A 14910-nucleotide genomic window follows, 5' to 3' on the forward strand; every position below is an offset into this window, starting at 1 on the left:
TAGGTTGTGTATTATATAAATACCACATATATAGTATTTTAAGGTTTTCTATGTTTTTACTGATTTTATGGCTATTTGTTCTACCAATTTCTGAGAGATGGGTTTTGAAATCTTCAATTATTATTGTGAAATAGTCTATTTTTCCTTTTAGTTCTGTTGGTTTTGCCTCAGTCTTTTACAAAGAGGACTCAAAGCCAAGTGTTAATATTCCAGAGTTCTTCAGCAAATGTATTATGAAAAGCCTACTTACACTGAAGTGTTTTCAAATACAATCTCAGTGAAAGCAACTAGCTACTCAGATATCATGCATTTCCAGGGCAGGGACTGATATATTTCTAAGATGCCACGTGAAACTCCAATTCTGTTTTCCAATTGGCATACAATATACAATTTCTTTAAAAAACATGACTCTTTGGTTGATGTGAAAGCAGAGATGGAACTGAATGTCATACATTCTGTCTTTATGTAGCCTTTCTACTCCCTGAGATTTTTATCCATTTCTACTCCTGACCTGCACATCAAGAGACTAATATTTTAGAGGGTTGTTGTTTTATTTTTTCATTTCTCTTATAGTTAACTCAATACACTCAATACACATTATTTGAATAGCAAATAATGCATCATCTATACCCTAAAGAGCCCACCTAAGCTTAAAATGTTGCCATTTGACTCAAGGGAAGATACAAGTCCCAGTGTCATATAAATGAGAGTTTCCCTTCTCTTATGCTTTGAAAGCTTCAGTTGTAACAATGAAATTTATTAAAATAAGATATATGTTACAAAACACCAAATTACCGAATTTCTTTGGATCATGTTTAATTTTGGTGTCCTCAGATCATTTAATACACTAAGTATTTTTTGCCACTACCTTTCTCCCTAAGGTGAGTCTTTATTGATTTTTATAATATTAAAACAAATTAAACACTGGGGAATTTTTTTAAGGTGCTTTGTAGTGAGATAGTTAAACAATCTATCTGCACTTTTGTTTAGAGACCTGATAGTACAGTATCCTTTGTGTTCATTTGAACAGCCCCGGTGCACATAAACATGAAAACCCCTGGCATCTTAAAGTATTTTGGCTTTTACCATGTCATAGTTTCTTCTTGATCTCAGACCACAGAAATATAAAAAAATTTATAACTTTCTAAATTTAATTTGACACAAAAATGACTTTACAAATGTTTTATGAATTTCCTTATTGAATTACACGTTTATATAGAGTATAATTTAATAGAATGCCAGATGACTAAAAAGATGCTATGTGCTTATCACATTGTTTGATTCTCTTGTATTTAAAATTATTAAGACATAAACCATTTTAACAGTAGCTGTACATCTCTACATTATGCTATGTTTTTTAGAAAAGTCATCATCTTCAAACAGAATGTCAAAGATTGCAATCTATGAATGTCAACAGTTTGCCCCTCCCCCTGCTGCAAAGGCAGAAACATGACAAATGGAAATATGAATCATAATCTGCTGAAAAGAATGAGGTTTCCCATATTTTAATCCAGTGAAGCTAGTAATTCGCATCAGTCAGTGGGGGATGGGTAAAAAACACACATATGAGAGAAAAGACTCATGGTACACTGAGAATTACTTTTCTCATGGAGCTGAATGGCAAGATTTTTGTATTTTGTAACTCATCTGGCTTTGTAGATGACAGTGCAATTATTTGTTCTTAAAATGTCATATAATTCAGTTACTAATAAAAGAAAGCAAAATTTAATGATAATCCCAGTTTTCTAGTTACTTAAAAGTGGATGTGTGGTATTTTGTTATGTTTTCTAGTGGTATTTACTTAATATTTTTATGTCATTTTTGAAAAAAATGCATCCATTGAAAAGGAACTTAGTGAACTGGTAACCACATCGTTAGGCTGACCGCCATGCCTGTTGGGATATCGTCTTCTGACCAAGCTCCACTGACAGAAATAGACTCTCTGGGTCAGGCTGTGAGTTCTGCACGTGTCTGATCTATGCCTACATGCGTTTTCTTTAGGGTCAGGCAGCAAGGATGTGGTTGATCATCAAAGTTAACTTCCATTCAAAGCCGAAGTAGCCTAAATTATTCTAGAAAACTGTGTGTTTCCTGTCTCTGGTATACATGAAAGACAAAAATAATCAATCCTGGCTTTTTTGAAATTCTTAACGGCCTTTTCTAGAGCCAGAAAGTAGAAATTGGAGGGCTTCTGGGCAATGTATACAAATAGTAGGAAAGAACTAACATTTGAACAATTATTGTGTTCAAAAGCCCATATTATTTACATGATATCATAACACCCTTGTGCAGTATTATCATTGTTTTAGTTCCAAAATAGAGGAGGGAACCAAAGTTTGAGGAAGTAAAATAAACCATCTGATATCACACAGATAGAAACTTGCAAAACTAGGACTTGATTATCTTTCTAAACACAGCTTTTTCTCAAAGAAGTAAAACAAAACTCTCCTGTGAAAAAAAATTCCAAAGATCATCACTTACCACAAACATACATGTTAATGTCACCAGAGTCTGTTAAACATAGGTTACACTGTATTTCCCATCCAATCCTCATATCAGCTAATGATGATCACCCTCCCCGATTTACGGATTGATCATTTGTGCTACAGAGCAGACATACTTCCTGCTTATGACCTAGCAGTATGTGCTACTGGTAAAAAAAAAAAAAAAAAAAAAAAAAAAAAAAAGAAGAAGAAGAGGAGTGACCTAATTAGTGAAGGATTTCATTTAAAATATGTGTTTTCAGTTTTTCCATTTAAATGTTTGATCCGTATTCTTGGGTACCCATCTCTAGATTCTTTTTAGCTAAAACATCTTTTAAGAAGTTGATCTGTATTTCAAATTGAAATCATCAACTTATAAAATACAAATGTACTTTAGTGAAGGAGTAAACAATTTCATAATTTTGACATTAGATTATACCTATGTACTTTAGAAAAACATAATGCCAGGGATATCATGGTGAAATGGACACCAAGTTACATAATGCTGGAGAGGGGACATATTGGAACAAAGCTGGTGAAACTGAACAGTAATTCACTCCTGATTGTATCCACTGATACATAATCTTACATGTGACAATAAATGCAAAGCAACCAAGAACGTACACACATTATGTTGGGGTCTTATCCGTTCAAGCTGCTGTAACAGAATCCCACAATCGGGGTGACTCGACAGCAGACATTTATTTCTCACAGTTATGGAGGCTGGAAGTCCAAGATTAGGGTGCCAGGATGGGCAGGTTGTGGTGAGGGCCCCTTTCCTGGTCTGCAGGCCTCCTCCTTCTTACTGTATCCTCACATAATGGAGACAAAGGGAGAGTTCTGGTCTCTCTCTCTTTTTATAAGGGCACTAATCCCATCATGCAAATGCCATCCTAGTAACTTCTTCTAAACCTGATTATCTGCTAAAGGATCCCCACTCTGAACACTATCAGATTGGGGATTAGATTTCAATACATGAATTTTGAGGGGGCACAAACTTTCAGTCCATAAGAGCTGACTACTACCACACTAGCTAAAATAATCAGTCCTTTACTATTAAAGATTGAGGGCTATTTTTAAATTCAGGCAGAGTACATCATGTATACAAATGTGAGGAAATGTCATGTAACCAATAAAAATGGTAATTAAAAAGATTTTGAAATACTATCTGTAAATGCATTTGAAAAAATAAAATTCTATGAACTCTGGCAAAGTCTATATAAAAAGTATATGTGGATATAGGCAGGAATTTAAAAAGTAAAAAAAAAACAAACTGATCTATTTTAAGAAGATGAAATTATGGGTAAAATATTTGCTGTTAAAAATTCACTTTATTTATGTATTTACTCATTTATTCGAGAGAGAGAGCTTGCAAGTCAGGAGAGGAGCAGAGGGAGAAGGTGAGGGCGGGGGAAAGAATCCTAAGCAGACTCGACACTGAGCACAGAGCCTGACGTGGGGCTTGATCTTAGGATCCTGAGATCATGACCTGAGCTGAAACCAAGGATCCCAGGCTTAACTGAGTCACCTAGGTGCCCCAAAATTCACTTATTATTTTTAAAACACTACTTCTTCAACTTTAATGTGCAGATGGACCACCTGGGGATCTTGTTAAAATGTAAATTCTGATTTGGTAGGTGTGGGTAGGCTATGAGATTCTGCATTTTAAAAAGCACCCCCTGTGGTATCTGCGCTGGTGATCTGAGAATCACACTCCCTGCCCCCTCTACCCCCCTATTCTAGGCCCCCCCCCAGCCCCAGCAAGGGGCTCTATTATTCAGGTAGGTAGAAATTGGGAGAAAAGAAAGGAAGCATTAATTTCTTACTCCAGAAATATTCCACTCAGTTTTGAACTTGCACAGAAATTCTTTCTTTTGGTCATGATCTTGGGAAAAATCACTGCAAAGCAAAGTCAGCCTCTCCCCAGTGACAACTAAAATTTGTGTTCTATCAACTCTTTTGCCCATCTTCATCCACACTGTATCCCAAGGCCTAGCAAAATTTTGGCAGGGACAGGTACTCACTAGTTGTCCAAACAATGAAGAAAGGAAGTGGTTTATTGTCTTTGAATCTTGAACTTCTTCCTAGCACTGCGGCAACTCTTCCTTATTCAAGTCCGTGGCAGGCAGTCTCCTGGTCCTTTTGGCCAGACTCCATTTTTTTCTTTTTAAATGAAAAACAATACTCACAATCCTCTTATTCCCCCTTTACAGATTTTTGCCTTTGTTACAAGCCTTGCAAATAGCACTAGCTCTGAAACTGACTTTTACCTAATTGTACACAGTGTTTTGAAAAGGGGAAGGGGAGACGTCTCAGACACCTTGTATTACCTTATCTGACCACAGGGAGCTGGCCAATCTTGTTTGCTGCTGCATTCCCAGCATCTAAAATGTTTCCTTCTCCTAGTTAGCATTTCATACATATTTTTGGAATGAATGGATGAATTAATTAATATTCCTAGTGATTTTGTCTTTCATTTTAAAATACTTTGTTCATATTAGATTTTTGCAATGATTTTAATCTTTTAAAATATTGTATTAAATTAATTAATCTGGAATGTTGGAAGGTTTTTTTTGTTTGTTTGTTTTTGTTTTTGTTTTTGGTGGTGGGGAGGGGTAGTCATCTCCTTAAATGTTGCACCGGAAGCAAGGACTTCACTTTCTTCCTCCTAGTTCTACATCTGCAAGTGCCAAAAATGCAGTATCTGCAGTTGAGATGTTGAATCCTTTGTTAAAAAAATATTTTTGCCCTATGAATTCAAAATAGAAATATTTTATGGAAACTGGTTTCTCAAGGTGTTTAGTGAGAATTGAGATTTCAATTTGTCAGTTGAACATGAGAGTGCATTTATTTTATCATAATTTGAATGAGGACAGAAATGGAGGTGGAAATGGTAATTACAGATGCCTTTCTGCACAGGAAGTGAGGTCATTCCATTTGACTAGTACCAAGTGGCTAGCTCAGAAGGGCTGTGCCTGGCAGTTAGTATCCCAACTGCATGGCAAGGGGATACCGTGCTCAGTCCTGCATTATGCATAAGAGCTTTTAAGAGTTCATTAATAATGATTTGGTGTGGTGGTAAAACAAAACAAAGAATGGTTATTTCCACTGTGTCTTTCATGGAAAAGTCTTGGGGAGAGGGCTGCTTAACTTTACTGCATAAATCAATGAATTGAACGTATAAGCCTACACTTGGGCTTGGGACTTCCATATCCTTCTGGCTTCCTTAGTCATTGTTTATACTTTCTCTCATTTTCCTCATTTCTCTTAAATTCCCTCTTACACATGAATCAGTTCCCGGAAACACACAGGATGAAAAATTAACAGAATTTCAAGCCATTCTCAAAGCATGGTTTCTAACCCAACAGCTACATCCTACACGCTCCAGGCCGGGTTTCTCCTCAACTTGTGCACTCTGGCAGAGTTTGTGTTGCTGAAAGGATAGAGGACGGGCAGACGGATGCCTGGGCTGCACATTCCCATTCCTGATCCCCAATTCTGCCATGGCTAGTAAAGCTGTGTGATATTCAGGACTCAAATAATAACTTTGATAATTGCCCAAACCTCCTCAACCTTTTTGAATCTTAGACCAAAAAAACTCAATTAGGCAATTAGATACCAACTCTAATCTCAGATCATGGATATAAATATACACCAAAGGTATAAACAGGTGTTGAGACTCTTCGAGTGGTGTCATGGAAAATTCTTTCATAATGAAAAATCAAGAAAATTATTCATAGACTGTCAGCTATACATTATTCAGGATCAATTAACATGTTCTACATTATGCTTTCTAGTGCCATTCAGCATCCATTCAGACATTATGAAGACCATTACCTATGATTGCACATCATGCCATTTAAAGTCAGCTTATATTACATATTCTATATACTGAAGCTAAATAATGATATTAATTCAGAATCAGGCAGAGGAGAGAGATCAAATCGCATTTGGGTGTCATGACATAGATCCTGTACATGACATTTCTTAATGACTTCCTCTCTATATATGCATGCTGGCCCAAACACCTGGAGGGAAGTTTTAGTAAATTAGGGACCTCCTAAAAAAAAAAAAATTAGGGACCTCCTTTATACACACACACACATACACAACAGTGCTTTGGTGCCTGCAACTGCCCCCTTTCTCTATATAAACGATTCTTGTTATCCACAGTAGTTATGTTCCATAAAGTCACTGTGAAAAATGAGCTAACTCAGGCTTGAACAAAACTTATCCAACACCTGCATTTTTTCCATAAGGCACATTACAGCCTTCTTGAGTTTGGGACACCAGGTAGTACCCCAATACTATGCCTGGGTTGGGAGCGATTTTAAAATTTAAAGTAAAAGTACCAACCAAACACACAAAAATGAGAAAAGCACAGCACTCTGCAGGTCATGAACAGGGCACTTGTTTACGGGGTTAGAGCTGGAAAAAAGAAGGCAGAGAATCCCTCGTTTGACTCTGGCAGGGACACACTGCAGGAGACGCATGTTTTCACCACTCTGCCCATACCCATGAATGATGGCAAAAGCACCATATTGATTTTGGGCTTATGAGTAAATTCAGTGAGTGGACACATTGGCAAATACAGAATCTATGAATAATAAGATCGACTGTATATATTTAAATCCAAATCCATGTCCTATTTTTTTTAAAGTCGACAACTTTTATTATAATTCATGTATTTTATAGGAAAAAAAAAAGGAATGTAGCAAACGGGTCAGGGTTGTACGAAAAGAAAAAAACAAAATAAAACAAAACCAGCACTGACACACACCCAAAAACTGCAGCTCTGTACACGTTGCTATATTTACATCAGGAGCAGGCTGATGTAAATACACATGCATATCGGGCACAGCAGCTGCCCTTATCCGATGCCCCTCTGCAGCCCTGGGGACTGAGCACAGCTCACGGGGCGACAGGAGTAGCGGCTCTCCCTGTAGGAAGTGGACCTGCACTCTGCATTTGCAGGGGTTGGACCCGGACCAGCCGCCACCGCCACCGGGGACATAAGAGCCATGGGGACCAGGACTCATTGTACACTGAAGGCTGCCAGATGCTGGAGACAGCTGCACAAGGGGTGGCTGGCATTTGGAGAGGCATCTACATGTCCTATTTTTTATTACCTATTCATATTAATAAATTCAACTTTGAGACCAGATTGAGGCTCCTTTGTCCCGAAAGGACAGCTACTCCCATGAGGCTGAGCAGAAAGGTACCAACTCTCCAAATGGGCGGGGAGGGGGAGGGGGGGGAGTCATCCCATCGGAAGGAGCAGCCCTATTAGCTGACCCAATACTGACAGTAAACACATGTTTGCAGCTACCACTGTGTACACTGAGCTGAAAGGAGCCTTAGAAGGGATCGAATTAATTTTTTGAAATAGGAAAAAGGGAAGCCCAAGATCATGTGGCAAGTTACCAGCAGAGTGAGAACCAGAATGCAGAACTCCCTACTCCCAGGAATTTTTTTTTTTTTTTTAGCAAAACTACTCGAGCTTCGAAATCTGTGAGCCTTTTGAGCCACTGGAGTTTCATGCCTATAGCTTGCTGCTCTCACACATTCTCACACATATTACCATAGAGCCATGGATAGGATGTATGGGCCATTAAAAAATATATACAAGTAATAGCAGTGAGATGTAAACATTCTATGTATTTAGCTGGCTTAATTCTTTAATCTGACTTCTAGAAGCAAGGAAATAACTTGCTAATAAAAGTGGTCAACAGTTTCTTTTTGGCTTTTTTTTTTTTTTTCCGATTCTATAACTAGCAAATCAATGCAGGGGTCATATTTTGTATAGCCACTATGATGATAAATTAAATATGCTTATTTTTCACACAGAGGAATAGTGTGAGCATATCAGAGCAAGTGAACACAAACTTTCATGACCTTACCTTTGGTTTTCTTGGCAACCCAAAAGCCAGACTCTTTGTGACTTGCCTCAGAGCTATTTGGGGTAACATAATTTTTTCATAAGAGTGTAAATAATCAAGATTAATTGGCCATATGTAGCAGGAACAATAATAAATTATGAATCACCACATCAATTTGGAAAAACAGCTCTCTTCAGACTTCTCCTGGCCTTCATTTGGATGAAAAATTAAATCATTTCTTTTTCCTATCTCCCCTCCTATAATAAAAATAATCCAATGTTTCATAAACTCTTACTAAAATTGGAGGCACAGATTTCACCATCCAAAAGAATATGGCAAATCATATCTCTCTAAAACTAATCACTGCATCACTAAAGCTGTATCCTTTAGTGTCCAAAGGAAATCACAGTAGGAGAGGCTGTCCTGGCCCAGAGCTGTTCCTGTATCTCCCACAGTCTGGGTGCTAGAAGCCCACATGAAAACAATACAGAATCATTTCTTCTGTCCTCCCTGGTTCCCTGAGGAAAACATATTTATGGTCAACTAGCCATGCCTCCAAACTGCACATCAATAGAAAATTGCATTTCTTCGTCACAAAATACTGGAATTCAATCCTTCCTCAGCTCTAAAATTCAGAGATCTTTATAGCATGCCCTAAACTATGAAGCAATTATACCTCTTCCCGCTAAACATTTCTTTAGTTCATTTATTCCCGCGGCTTCTTCCTGAACCTTCCAGCAAGTCACGAGCACCCAAGCAGGAACAGGTTGTAGAAGGCTTTCCTTCTCTCCACAGAAATAGGCATTTTGTTCCTAACCAGTGGGGAGTTAAATCCGACTTTTTCTTCAGTTCTAAAACCAGCACCAGCTTCCAGTTCTCACACTCAGTCTGACACCCCCTCATCAACCTCAACAGCTTAGAGTCAACTGTTAGCCATATGAGACTTCAGCGACAGCAGAGTTTCTCTTGCACTGAACTTGCATTTCCTGCTCCCATTTCTACTTGATTTCTGCCTTTCTATCGGCAAAAGAGTCATCCTGGTAATCACCGCTCTGCTTCCTGTGACGTGGCTTTCCTGTCTGTTTTTCTTTTCCCAATAACAAATAACATCATTAAATCATGTGAAATTTAGCAAGTATATCTTTAATCTGTAAGAGAGATGGTAAACTTAATTTGCATCCTAACTTAGAAAAGACACGGGTAAAGCAACTCATGTCAACTACTGCTGCTTATATTTTCCTGAAAGTTTTGTGAAATCGGTATTCACATGGAAACCGACTTCTGAAACTTCATAATAATGATGAGGAGCACTTGTCTAACCTTATTTTAAATTACTGAAAGGTCTCCAAATTCCTGTTTAGATGTAATTCTAGAAAATATTATGATATAAAAGTAAGACATAATATTTTTTAGTATGAGCTCTTTTTTTTAAATAAAATAGTCTGTGGAACCCGGAAGGAGTCAACACTTCCACTAAGAAGCATGCTGGTATGAGTATAGAATATTTTCTGTTGCATCTTACACAGAGGCCTAAAGGAGAAAAAAAAAAATCAACAAACTAAATTAAGCAACAATATTGCAACGGTCTTGCACTGAGTATCAGAAGGGCCAATGATCTATTATTAGTTCTCAAAGTATGCTCTGTCCATAATCCATCACCAACATCCCCGCCCCCAAATCACCAGAAAAACCTGTTGAACCAGCAAAGCTAAGAAAAGTTAACCTAAAATCTTAGCCATTAGGTTTGCTTCCATACGGGAGCATACGACCTTGACAGTCTTAGAAATCTCTGCAAAGCAGGGGCACCTGGGTGGCTCAGTGGGTTAAGCCTCTGCCTTTGTCTCAGGTCATGATCTCAGGGTCCTGGGATCGAGCCCTGAGTGGGGTTCTCTGCTTGGCGGAGAGCTTGCTTCCCCCCTCTCTCTCTGCCTACTTACGATCTCTCGCTCTCTGTCAAATAAAAATCTTAAAAAAAGAAAAGAAATCTCTGCAAAGGGGATGGCGAGAAAGGGTATTTATAGGGTCCAAGGTTCAGGCTAAGTGATTTCAAGGTGTGTCTTGCAAGCCAGAGTACTGGTTGGATTGGGCAGAGTTTATGACATAAAGCCTTTGAACTTTAGGCACAGAAAAGTGTATATTATGGAATAAACTATTAGTCTTGACAAGTGGGTTATTTTGGTTGGTTTATAGTCTGCCCAGAATAAATATTTCCCTGGGGAATGTATTTAAGTTGTTTTGCTTAATCCCAGTATAGTTCAGCACAAAGTCAGAAGAGTGTGCTCTGTCCCAGAACAGCTTAGCACAGGGACCAAAAAAATAAAAACAAAACCAAAGAAAAACACAAAAGTTAGTCCAGTTCTCAATTCTGCCTCTAAACTCTTATTTTCAGTAAAATGTTCCCATTATATAGATTCAGAAACAGCAACAATAAGTTGATGTCCCACTAAGCTACTGGACCAATGTCACACTATACCAAAGTCAGCACTGACCCATAATTCCTAACTTCCAGTGCAGTGTTCTTCCCATTACTGTTATGCAGAAGAAACTGCATAACCTAACCTTAATTAAAAGTCTAACCTAAGGTGCCTCATTAGCGCAGTAGGTAGCCCGTCAGTCTCATAAAAGTCTAACCTAACTATAACTAAAATATGGGTGGCAATTATAGCTTAAGCTAGAAATCAAAGAACCGCTTGATCATGTAGACGTGAGAATGTAATTTCTCAGGCTGAATATTTGATAGAACTTAAATAATCATTGCAAAGGATTTCAGAAATCCTACAAAATAATCTCAAAATCTCAAAAAGAAAAACAAAGCTAAGTGTGCGGACTTACACGTGCAAATGTACACAGGGTTGAGGGAGTATTACAATAGAGAAGATAGAGATGTGTAATTTAACCTCATACACAAAATTTTTCCAGGCTAGACCCGAAACTCAGAGACATCCTTCGTCTCTACCAGGCTTTGGGAATTAGAGACAGATCAGTGCTTCAAGCAGACTCAGCCCAACAAATCTCTCCATGTAGGCCAGAAAGCTTGGCTGCAATTTAACACCATCTACACGTGTACTGGACTGGGCAGTCTTGTACAGGACACAGTCTACAAAACACACATGGTAGCCCTAACTAAATCAACAATCCTTTGCCCTGCAAAGTCTACTTGCTACAAAGTGTATTTATGAGAGGAAAACATATAGATGAAATTAGGATTGGAATATGCTTCTGTTTTTATTTATTTAGTTCTTTAAAAAGATTTTACTTACCTATTTTATTTAATTAATTAATTTAATTTTTTTTAATATTTTATTTATTTATTTGACAGACAGAGATCATAGATAGGCAGAGAGATGGGCATAGAGAGAAGGGGGAAGCAGGCTCCCTGCTGAGCAGAGAGCCTGACATGGGGCTTGATCTCAGGACCCTGAGATCATGACCCAAGTGAAGGCAGAGGCTTAACCCACTGAGCCACCCAGGGACCCCTTAATTTAATTTTTTTAAAGATTTATTTATTTATTTATTTGACCGAGAGAGAGACACACACAGCGAGAGAGGGAACACAGGCAGGGGGAGTGGAAGAGGGAGAAGCAGGCTTCCTGTCGAGCAGGGAGCCCAATGTGGAACTCGATTCCAGGACCCTAGGATCATGACCTGAGCGGAAATGCAGATGGCTAATGATTGAGTCACCCCGGCGCCCCTACTTACTTATTTTAGAGAGTGAGAGAGTATGTGTGTGTGTGAGCAGGAGGAAGGGCAGAGGGAGAGAGAGAATCCCAAGCAGACTTGCTCTGAGCACAGAGCCTGACAAGAGGTTTGATTCCATGACCCTGAGATCACCACCTGAGCTGAAATTCAGAGTTGGATGCTTAACTGACTGAGCCCTCCAGGGGCCCCTCAGTATGTTTTTAAACTTCTTTATTCATGTGTGTGTTATAAAGCTTTTGGAGGAGGTTTGCCTCAGGTCTTATTTTATGTATTTACATAAGATTGCTGGTCTATTATGAGATATACCACCCTGAATCTTAGAGATTATAAACCATAAATATTTTAATCTGTTCTTCAGTTCCTTTTCCCGTTCAAGCTCTATTATAAAGCCATGTGAAAGTGAATATTCAGAAGCAAAACAAGCTAATGCACATTTGTTGGGCTTGTTGGAATCTAAAATCATAGCAAAATTTTGATTTACCCAAAGTTAGTCATTTGCCTTTTATGAGGCAATCAAAATTCAAGATTCTATATACATATCATTTGGATTCCCTTAATTTCTCCTTATTACAACTGGAAATGAATCATAAGAGAATTCATCTTTAATGCCCCAATATTGCTTATCATTTTATAGATAGTCTCCCAAGATGTTATAATCATCTATTGGTATCAAAAATATTTAAATGACATTCAGTCCAGAAACTAAAACTTATCACACACTTAAAATTGTAATCTTCTGGGGAGCAAAGAACTTGTATCTCTTGGGTTTTGGAAAAGTGAAATAGCAGCTTTCTGTAAAATTAACTCTATGGCTACAGGGAATACAAATATGATTTAGGGAGAAATGTTCAATATTCTACAACAAAATATTCAGACATTTTTTTCAGTTTCTTTTATTTACAACAATAAGTTTGTTTTATTTACAACAATAAGATTATCCATCACTAGTGACAAAACATTATCACCACCTTTCAGTTTACCTATAAAGTGAGTAACAGTTCGGATTGTGAATTTGACCTAAATAAATTTATACTTGGCTCTTGGGGTATGAGGAGTGGCATGCTAAATAACACTTCACCAGGAGGTCCTTTGCCACAAGTATGCAGCCTGTCATTTCAATGGCTATTTAGTTTGAGAGACTAGAATAGAGAAATTTCTGGATTCTAATTTAAGCCATTTAACAGATAAGATCAGAATGGTGATTAAAGCAACAGAGCCTTCCATAGCTTTTTGATTTAGATCCATTACCAACTCTTTCTTTGAATTGTGATTGTCTAAAGAAATTGGGGAAGATTAATACAGATTGTAGGTAGAAAAAAGTGCTTTTGTTCTAGAGATAAGACGGATAAATTTATATGTTGAAATAGCACATAAAACCTGAATGATGAGCCACCTGGGTGGCTCAGTGGGTTAAGCCTCTGGCTTCAGCTCAGGTCATGATCTCAGGGTTCTGGGATGGAGCCCCGAATCGGGCTCTCTGCTCAGCAGGGAACCTGTTTCCCCCTCTCTCTCTGCCTGCCTCTCTGTCTACTTGTGATCTCTCTCTCTATCTTTCTCTGTCAAATAAATAAATAAAATCTTTAAAAAAAAAGGGGGGGGGAATGATGAGCAAGGCGAGATGGAGGAAAAACATTTCATTTCACTTCTCCTACTAATAACAACAAAAGTCCTGGACAAAAACCTACAAATGGCCCAACACAAGACTGAAAAATGGAGAAAACAAGCCAGATTGTCTAGTGAACTTAGAACCTGAGTCTCAACTCAGTGATGAGTTCTGTGGGCTTTTTACTTGGTGGCTATATATCTCAGCCCAAGGGCTACAGAAGTTCACAGCTAGCACAGACCTAAAACAAACAAACAAACAAACAAAAAAAAAACCCTCAAGAAAACAGGCTTTCTCTAGACAAAGATTAAGAAAGGGTCACCCAGTAGGTTCTTTCTTCTGCTCTTTCGGATTTTGAGACAAACACCATGAGAAAAAGTTGTGTCTCCTCTCCCACCCCGGAGGGCGCTGAATTAATAGAACTGTTTTCCACCTTCCATCCTCTCCCACTCCAGCTATCCCAGGAGACAGCCCTCCTGGCAGAGCCTGTGGGTGGACCTCTAACTTCCAGTCCCCCTGACCGATCAAGAAGGGGTGGATGTAATTCTCACCTTCACACCCCCTGCCCCAACAGGAACAGGGAGGCACTCTCCAGCAGTGGTACCTGACAACTCCATTCTCCAACCAGTGCTGAGGAAACTACGGGGAGGTCCCATCTTCCAAGTAATGCACAAGTGAAGCAGACCAGAAGCACACTGCAGGGCTTTATAAACTAAATTGACATTTGAACCAGAGCCCAGAAAAATGAACCAGCGCTTCTGAATCTGGCAAGTTGACCACCTGCTCAAATAGAAGATCTAACTAAAAACCAGAATCTTGCAACAGAAATGTCCAGGATATGGTCCCAAATTACTTGTCACATGAAAACCAGGGACGTCTCACGTCATCTGGGTAACGACAATCAACAGATGCCAACCCTGAGATCGCATGGATGTTGAAATTGCCAACAAGGATTTTAAAGCCACCATCAGAAAAATGCTCCAATGAGCAACTATGAACATTCTTAAAATGCAGATGAAAAATTAGAAAATCACAGCCAAGAAATAGAAGATGTAAAAGGACCAAACAGAAGGTTCAGAAGTGAAAATACAATCACCCAGAACAAAGGAACTTAGTATTAGAATGACAGGAATGCAATGGTGAACCTGAAGAAAGAAAAACAGAAAAGATTCAATCAGAACAATAACAAGGCAGATTTCAAAAATTGTAACTGATGAAATTTGAAGCGAATTAAGTCTCCTGTCAC

This window comes from Mustela nigripes, chromosome 8, assembly GCF_022355385.1.
Source record: "Mustela nigripes isolate SB6536 chromosome 8, MUSNIG.SB6536, whole genome shotgun sequence".
In the NCBI taxonomy this organism is placed as follows: Eukaryota; Metazoa; Chordata; class Mammalia; order Carnivora; family Mustelidae; genus Mustela; species Mustela nigripes.